The following is a 9,801-nucleotide window of genomic DNA, read 5'->3' as shown; positions in this document are numbered from 1 at the left end:
GAACTCATGTATAGATGAGAAAGTGATAATGCTTTTCTTTGGTTTTACAAAATGAAGCGACTCACAAAAAAATTATAAACGGAGTAACAAACGTCTATATATAACCAGGAAAGCAGAAGAGAATATATTGTAGCAACTAACATTCAATGATTCAATCAAGATAAACAAATCTATGGAAGGAGATTTAGGGATGAGCCTTAACGCACCATCCGATGGAATTCGTGCCAATTTACATTTTGTACGACAGAAGAAGACCAAAAAGAGTAAGAGCGGAACAAATTTGAAGAAAAAGAGGATTAATGAAAAAAATCCAAGGTCAACCATGGAAAGCATGTACGAAGATTACAGTCGGTAGAAAGGATTCACAGACCTTCACAAAGATTACATTTGGTAGAAAGGATTCATAGATGATTCAAGGTAATTAAACAATTATGTATCCCAAAGACTATCATTAAAATAAACAACTAACACACATAGAGAAGGCCATAACATTTGTAGGTCAACATTTGATTTAACAAAAATGTTGAATAGAAAAGCATTCTGCCCAAGAAAGCGTGTATGCTCAGTGTATGCTCAATGAACGTTCCTAGACACATCTTTATTCAAGGTTGACAATTTGAAGCAATCAGACAACTATATGACTATTCTTATCTGAGAAAAAGATTACAAGGCTTATAAGGATAATGAACGAAAAAAGACTTGAGCAAACACATAGAACATAATACAATTGTTGATGTAATTTTGTTTATGAATTGAGCCGATGGCAAGTCTTCGACCAGCAAGTTCCTTTCAGCTCAAAGATGCCCACCTAGTAGAAATAACGAAAATATTAGTTCAAAAGAGAACAAATCACCTACACTCACTAAATATTCCCCTAATAACATAGTAGATTTAATTTTTAAATCTACTGTCCCTATACATATTTTGGACAATGTACTGCATATGCACCTCAAGTGTAAGTATTATTAATACATTAATATCAGAGTATGCAGAGCTGGCCCAAATGAAGTCATCAAACTTGTATAAAGTCCATTGATTTAGGCATGAAAAAGGAATAGCAAGCTGTCCATACCAACAAAAAAAAGTTGTCCATAAGCATGCTGATGCACGCATGCAATTAGCTAACCATATCTACATATTCGAACAAGCCAAAATAAATATCTTGTCCACGGTGCGCTAGCTGAAAATGAATCTAGATACGAGAATGTCAACTTTAAATCACAATGAAGCTGCGCAATACAGAAAGAACCATCTAATATGATAGCCAGCATGTTACTTGTATACTCTTTGCTCACTTCAGTTCATAATTTTGTAATGTTAAGTAGCCATTCCAGAAAAGAGTGATTCCATCAGCATATCCTAGCTTCATCGGTCATCAAGCTTGTCACTGTTTCCTCTCTTGCAAGTCCAAAATCAGAAAGGTCCAGCTTCTTATGGTTTGTGGTAACTGTAATAAACAAAATTTGCTTGCACACATAATCTAAGACTGTGATAGCACAAAACTATAACTAACTTGACATAACTTGTGTTTAGAGGAGACATCTCCGGAATAGGAACATGGAAAGAAAATAAAGCAGATATTATGGACATGCCCTGAATATTCAAGAATCATATGCATTGCATGGTTATAGGGGAGTTCAACCGTGAAACAACTACAGGCAAATTATTCATTACCACGATGATATATGTACATATATTATTGCACTGGAAAACTACCACACTAACCTTATGTTTAAGGCAGCCCGTGAAAATGCAAGATTATTAGCCATATTATATTACAGAGCAAATTGGCATAATCACAAAGCCCTTGTCGCCACACAACAACAACCTCAAAACTAATCTTCTTGAGCTTTGACCGAGAGTAATTGCTTTTCTCGCGCATGTGTGCAAGTTCATAGGCACCAGCAGAAAAACGTAGAAGCCATAGTTGCATTTGACACGACAATTAGTGTAGCATATTAGGAAGAAAAATAGAAGGGAAATGTTATTAGTAGTAATGTTGTTTGAGATATCCTCTCGAATTTAATTCAATTGAACTAACTTGCTTCACTGCTTGTTGTCATATTAAAGTCTAGCATAGAGATGGGCAAGGAAACAATGCTTCAGGTGTGTGACTCCTAAAATTTCAAGCAAGAAGAATCAACAAATTCTCAAGGCAGCCCAAGGTATAAGTAATGATGTTTTATTTCAAGAAGTACCTTTGATGCGGCATTATAGACACTATATGATTCAAATAGTTTTGTGAGAGCATTCATCATTATATCTGCATCAGGTGGGTAGCCCCTAACAGTTCCGAACTGCCTCGGCCAAACAACCCAAATGCACCGATGCTATCGCATGACACACCATTTTTATACAAGGCCTTGATTGCAAAAAGCCTGGACAAACCTACATATTTATAAAGGTACTAATACTAAAATATGTGTTAATTTACTTTAAAAGACAACTTAGATAATAAATGAGAAAACATCTAATCCATTGCGAAAGCAAGACCCAACAAAGTGGGTTAACTGGCAACCTACCAAATTCCATGCCAAACATAAAATAGTCTATTTTAGAAACTTAGATCAGCTCAAACCCTGCTAGTACCATGAAGAGTTGAAGAAGTCGGTTGCTTGTTCAATAACTTGATGACATTAACTTTCATCTACTGGAACTTATATTTGAAGATCAGTAATTTTTACCCATATTTGACAATACAACTATTTGCAATACAATGTAGATATATCAGTGATATATACAAAATGTCTAACAGAAGCAGCAAAATACAGGGTGCGAACCAAAAATTAACTCAACAGTAAAATCATCAGCATATGAAAGGTGCGAACAGTCAGCAAGCACAATATGGCCAAATAAAATTGATGAAATATCATGCGATGACAATCTAAAAACAGTTCCAAAAATTAATAGTTATGCACATATTCTTACTTCACCACTTCCAAGAAATTGGTCCGTTCTTACCATGTTATGATGAAAACCACCTGTAAAACTCCTCATCTCTCAGTAACTGAACTGGGCCTTCAAAACTCATCAATTATCAGCCAGCTCTGCAAGTAACTGAACTGGAGGCCTTCCCTATTCTACCTATAGTGCAGAAAAGGTAAACAAAAAATGCTAGTTATAGAGCAGAATGAAAACATGGAGGTACTATGAGTAAAGTTCTTATTCCAGATTACATCGATATGTTGCCCTTTCTTATTGGCATTTGCAAAGGACCAAAGATAACAAATGTATATGTACAAACGAACTCTCAGTAAATAAATAAAACCATTTTTGAAAGCGGGGCACAATCTACCCAGCAAAACGGAATGAGAAGCAAGTTGATACTTGAGATTTCGCCTCATTGGCCCGATCAGTTTTTTTTTTCTTTTTGAGAAAAAGCATATTTAGTATAAATATCTATAAACAGACATTTTTTTCTTGACCTACAGATACCAATGATATTTTAAGACCGAGATAAGTACAAAAAATTAAGTTTAGGTTTAATCCAGTAAAAGAGGGCACTTAATTTCCATACTAAAGAAACATATTCAGTACACATATATAAAGTATGTTCTACGTAATTTATATGAAACGCTGTACTTTTTAAATTTCTATATCTTGACATATGAAACTGGGAGTTTATCCATTCAAAAAAGAACAAACCTTGAATGGCTTGGAAATAGTTAAGAGTAGAGCTCCTTTCTTCCGTCAAGATGTCGACACAAAAGCTCCCATATGAAACGATGTACTCTTTAAATTTCTATGTCTTAACATATGAAATTGGGGAGTTTATCCACTCAAAAAAGAGCAAACCTTCAGTGGCTTGGAAATAGTTGAGAGTAGAGCTCCTTTCGTCCTTCAAGATGTCGACACAAATTCTCCCATTATTGTTGATGTCCTTCAGGCCGACTGAATGGCTGCCTCAGCTGTTAGGGACCAATCTCCTCAAACTAATGTGCCTTTGTAAGAAAGGAAATCTCATTAGATAGCTTATCAAAAATATTTGCGCCACATTTCTATGTTCAGCATAGTAGTTGCAAGCCGTATAGGGAATATGTACAGATGTAGAGTAGAATTAGTGGCAAAGCTAAGTAGTATTTTTTTTTAGACATAGTTCTGATAAGCACCATTTCAGATTAGGAAATAGCGCCATAATTTGTTGGAACTGAATTTGTTCGCCTTCCAAAATAGGTAAAGAGCATCAGTAGTTGAAAGATTGGGAAAGAACAGGAGAAAGTACATGTAGGCTGCATCTCGATGTCGCTGATCTCTCGACAGTCCATTGTGGCGCAACATACGATCTAGAGACAGTAGGCAAGAACCTAGATGACGATCCCGCTGGTAGTACTGGCGAGGCCGCTAATGCTTTAATAGAAAGAACATAAGGGACCAAACACAAAGCAGCCATCTGATTGTGGGTTTGTTAGCCCAACCGTCCAAAAATTAATGCAAGGGGTAGATAATCTCCATACACAGCCACCATGCCATGCCATAACAATAAAGATGCTGGTGTCTAAGTAGTCCAAAAAATAGGAACTAAAATAAAGACATAAGTTATTCACCTAGAACTTGTAGCCTCCGATCTAGCTGTGGCAAGATTTGTCAAGTGAAGCATATTCACGTTCGGTGACCAATATAAGGTCAACCATGAAACTGAAGCTGAACCTGTGATATATTGGCAATTTGGCACACCCAAACTAAATCATCAGTTTTGCAAGTATAATAAGCATATGATATACATTGCACCTAAGCGATAGTACTGCAGTACAACCAGCGAGGATTAAAGCCATCTGTTCACTATGGCTGATAAGCCCAACAAAAACCATCTCTTCACGAATCATGTTGCTGCATAAATGATATGGATTAATCAGGCAACCACAAAAATGGCATCATCGTTCCATCAAGTTTTGTAGTTCATAGACAGAGAGAGAGAGAGAGAGAGAGAGAGAGAGAGAGAGAGAGCTATGCAAAGAATCATCTAAAGAACATATACACGAGTCTAAAGTTATTGCAGATTGAGTTTGAAAACAAAGAAATGTCTGAATAAGAAAGATTGAAATAATTGCATGCAGACACGAGAAGAAAGTGAGATCTAGCCCACCTAATAATATAAACCAACCCCATGAGTCCACCAATTAATCACACAGACACACTACTTCACCTGATAGTATTGAGCATTGCGACACATTTAACTGATTGCCTTCCGTCTGCAATGAAAATCAGTGTAGGAGACGATGGCGCATGAACCTTTGAATCCATACAGACCTAGCTTTGGATGAAAACAAATCTATTTATCAAACACCAAACCTGCAAAAACCAACAAAGACGTAGCGACACCCTGTGCTACAGACCTGAAACAAAATACCTGAGATTGTAAATAAACAAAGCCAACATTGTAACCCAAAAGAGCACATGTTTCTCAGCAAACAGAAACAATTAAGATGGCTATTACTTCAGGGGCAGTAGATGGAGGACAGAGGAGGTAAATTAAGTGGACTAATTGAGGTTATGTAGCAGAACTTTAATCAATATAGATACTACCGTGTGAAGTTTCAAGGATATCTGCTGGAGCAGATGTAAAGAAAGAGCTAGTACAATATGTTAATGTAACTGGCGTCTGCCTATTGCGCCATCAAGATGCTTAAGCTCGACAAACTAATGAAGTTAAAAAAAATAACGTACCTACAACTTGCATACACATTTGTAGCTAATTGGTACATTTAGCCCTACAATAAATTAGGAAAGTGTGTCATAATTACTAACATATGCTCGCCGCCTTGCAAACTTGAGGATACTAAACCGTAAGAAACAAAACAGAACAATATTCCACAAGAAAACGTACATGTCCAGTTCACATGATTAGATATCCTTCTTAATGCACCATCTCACCGAGGAGAAACACTGCATGGCAATGGATCATACATGAGAAAGTCTCACAATTAGAAATGTGAAAGGGCAGTTTAAGTAGGTCGACCCAGTATGACTCAATTTGTTAGATATCAATACACCAATGTTCTGTAACAACCTTTGTCTGAACTCCAAGTCAAGCTCATCACAAGTTATGGATTCCGTATGAATCATATCCAATTATGTAGAACACTTGCTAGATAAGAATATGGAAATCATAACCTTGCACCAAACAGTTGTAGGTAAATTTGGAAGATGAGCTTTTTTACCAGATTAGTACTGTAGGGGCATTGGAATCTGATTTTGATCTTGCAAGTTGAGATGGTATCATACACTTAATTCTGAGTAGTTGAGAATCAACTACTTTGTTTTGCAATATCACGAAACATATGTAACAGAGCCGAACAAATATTTAGCTTAATTTAATAACAGTACTAACAAAAAAATCGAAGTTCACGCATAACACAAGTCAGTATATTAGTGGATATCACCTTCCCTTGCTTCTCCTCTTCTTGCAGACCCAGAACGGCTGGAAGGAGGAGCATCCCGGCCATAAATCGCCCGCCGCAAGAAAATCACCCACCATGCAAAATCACCTACCGCTGCCAACATCTCACGCAGTAGGGCAGGTCAAGGTGCTGCTAGAGGGAGCCATCGTAGCTGCTGCTCCTTGATGGATTAATCTCCTCTGCAGCCTATTAGGATTTCCATCAAACACCTTGCAGGCACATATAAGCAAGAATTTGCAGAGACATGAAAAAGAGAGGAGTTGAAGAGAGGGTTATCTGAGATGTAGAAATTTACAGGGGAGGTGGACAGAGGAGCATAGTCGACCGCTATACATGCATCACGCGACATATATTGACTGGTGATGGTCCTCCCTCGTCTCTTGTTTCTCATGTCTCCTCTTCATCTCTTACGCCCTCTCTAATTAATGGTGGAGAAGTAAGGGTGTAAAGATGGAGAAGGTCTGGCTAGGGTCCATAGATGGTGGAGGGCGAACTCTCCCCGCATCGGCCCGCCGCATCACCGCGTGCTCCTCCAAATTGCGGGTTCCCGGCCGGACATGGCGACGACTGCAGGTGGCGCTGGAGCCCAAGGCTGGTGCTGCTACCGGCCGGCGATGGCGGCGGCGGGAGGCGGCGCTCGCGCCTCTGCTCCCGGCCGGCCATGGTGACGACGGGAGATCGATCGGAGGGAGAGGCAGCAGCAGCCAGGTAGAGGCTAGGAGGATACGTACAGAAGAGGAGGGGCTACGGAGAGAAATCGCCAACCATGGGCGAGGACGAAGGTGGCGCCGAGAATGGCCGCGGCCAACGCACATGTCCCTGCCTCGCCGGAGCCGACAAACACCGAGGCGAGCACGTCCATGCCAGCCAGAGCCGAGCCCGCCATGGCGAGGCCCTTGTCGTTCAGCACCAACCCCTACCGCTCGTTCTTGGCCTTGATGAGCGGGAGAAGGCGGCCGACTCGCTCGCCGGGGAGGAGACCAGCGGCGGCTCGCCGGAGAGGAGATCGGTGGCTAGGAGCGGGAGCTAGGGAGGCGGCGGCTGCGGGAGCTGGGGAGGATTGGGTTAGGGTTGGTCTCTCGTCTTGACTGTCTTGTGAGAGATATTTTGGGCTGAGCCAATCCTCAATAAACACGTGGCCCAATCCCTATAGGCAGGCCAGCGCCCACTCCTTCCGCGATATGTGGCGTGCGTGGATAGCCTCAAAGGCCCCCGTTGGGGGGCAGCTACCGGGATGGCAGACTCGGGAACGAGCTTGTCGACACTGCGCGAAGGTGGCGCAGGAACTTCTACGTGCAGGACCAACGTGGCCATCGATGCAGCCGGCCAGTGCTGAGAGCATATCGCTAGGGCCATCGAAAGCTGGCCACACATGGCGCAGGGCCGGAGCCGGAATGGAAGCCACCCCCGAAGATTATGCTACTGAATATAGAATCAGAAACTCAATTCAAAATAAAGGGAGCATATGCATGCAAGAGCCAACGCATCACTCCCATACAGAATGGTTTTCTATTCCCAATTCTTATTTATATTTATTCCATTTTAAGTCGCATGAATACTGTACTAGTACAAGTTAATGTCAGTAGTTCAGAATCGAGAGGTTAGTTGCATTATACAATAATTTTTTTTAGGTATGGATAAGTAACTAAATTCCAGGGGATAACTGTTGATTAGCGAGGTTGTAAAAACGGGAGAGTAAGAAAAACATAAGATTACAATGTCATACCAACTTAATTTCTACAGGATTAAACTCTCACCAATGTTTGTTTTACTCCAATGTACGAAGATCTCAGGAATATGTTTTGAGGAATTAATCAACGAATTTTTTTCTATAAAATGTAGTGCAGATGAAATCCTTAGAAATGCATACAGGATCAATCCTACAAATCAAAGAAACTACACAGAAAAATTCTGAAGGATTGCAATCCACCAGTTTTCCTATAAAATTCTTTGAAGTAAAGAGGCCCTAAGAGGGTTTGAATAGAAGCAATGAGTGAAGTAGGATATACAAACTCATTCGCGTGGAACAACATAGCTGACACAGGTTAATCAGGAGCCCAGAAGTGGTGTTGATGAATAGCATGGCACAGATTGGCTAGACTGCGAAAATTAGGCCAGGCATAACAGTGAAATTAGTATATAACGAAATAATATTGGATAGACCTTAAAAGGAAGTGTATTCAGGCATCGGAACTGTCGATAAGAAAAAGGAGAAAGCCAGGGGTAGCCATGACAATTCAAAAGACACAATATGGCATCCCATCGCATATACATGCATGCAGCAATTTAAATATTTGTTGGAAATGATGTAGGAGTATCATTAAGCACAAGCTGGTCATCTTTGAGTAATGTCGAAATGTTGATCGAGTTGGTTCTCAACTTCTTAGACACCATCGTGAGTAAAATTTATCCAAACCTACTACCGCCAGTGCTGCAAATCTTGTACACGCGACTATCACCTCAAAGACTGCTATAGCTTGAGCAAACATGCACTTGCTCAGCTATATCTGCTAGAGCCACAGAGTACACCTTGTGATGCATTCCTTCAGCAAGCTGAACATGGGGCTCCGTTTTGGACTGGGCAGGCCTTCCTCTGGTCGTTCCTAGTTCAGATCAGAAGCTACGCATACTCACTCCATTTGGAAATGTAAGATGTTGAACCATTTTATTTGGTTCATCCACTTCAGTTTGTATCTAGTCTTCTTTTATGTTATGTATAGGTTTACTCACTTTGATTTGTATCTAATCTATTTTAAAAGTACCTAAAACAACTTACATTGATGCATAGAGGGAGCACAAATTAGCTCTTCTCTCCACGATATCTGAAGAGATGCAATTCGCTAGGTCATGCTAAAAGCATGAAACATATGGAGAGAAAGGAACGGAAGGGTTTTCTGAGAATAAATATAAACCTCTTCAGCAAAACCTTGACCAAATATAAGCAGAGGCAAAGCTTTCGGCGGCACTCAGAAGGGGTCGTTTTCTTTTACCAGCTAGCTGATTTTGTTGATGTGCCGGGTTTTTTTCTGTCGCTTTGGTTTTTTTGGATAAAGGGAATATATTCATATCAAAAAATATTAATTACATCCAGCCTCTGCAACAACGCAATATCCTAATGGCAGTACGGATGCATACAACCAAAAAAGAAAAAAGAAAATTAAGAAAAGAAAAGTCCCGCTATGGTATTCCAGACCTAGCAACACCAATACATCCACCACCAGGACAACACCTGAACTTCAGGCTCTCCATAAGCGACGTCTTAAAAAAGGAAACAGTGCACAGACGCCGTCGTCGCCCGATCAAAAATCTTAGGTTTTCACCCTGAAGATAGTCCCCACTCTCAAAACAATGCCTCCAACAAGGTCATTGCACACAACCAATTAAGACTAGACCTTGGATTTTC

At 40.2% G+C, this 9,801-nt stretch overlaps 1 long non-coding RNA gene across 9 annotated transcripts; it reads right to left on the bottom strand.

The window, feature by feature from the left end:
- Positions 1-625: 625 nt before the first annotated feature.
- Positions 626-6,959, bottom strand: LOC124702734. 9 transcript variants are annotated; one of them, XR_007002616.1, is made up of 3 exons: positions 5,825-6,959; positions 1,296-5,708; positions 626-808 (listed from the first exon to the last, which is right to left on the bottom strand). It is a non-coding gene; the product is annotated as an uncharacterized LOC124702734 (long non-coding RNA). The 9 variants fall into 9 exon arrangements; XR_007002608.1 differs by having other exon boundaries at positions 626-3,084; positions 3,646-5,708; XR_007002615.1 differs by having other exon boundaries at positions 626-3,084; positions 3,796-5,708.
- Between the last annotated feature and the right edge of the window lie 2,842 nt (positions 6,960-9,801).

This window comes from Lolium rigidum, chromosome 3 (assembly GCF_022539505.1).
Source record: "Lolium rigidum isolate FL_2022 chromosome 3, APGP_CSIRO_Lrig_0.1, whole genome shotgun sequence".
Classification (NCBI taxonomy): Eukaryota; Viridiplantae; Streptophyta; class Magnoliopsida; order Poales; family Poaceae; genus Lolium; species Lolium rigidum.
This window is presented reverse-complemented; position numbering and strand designations above follow the sequence as displayed.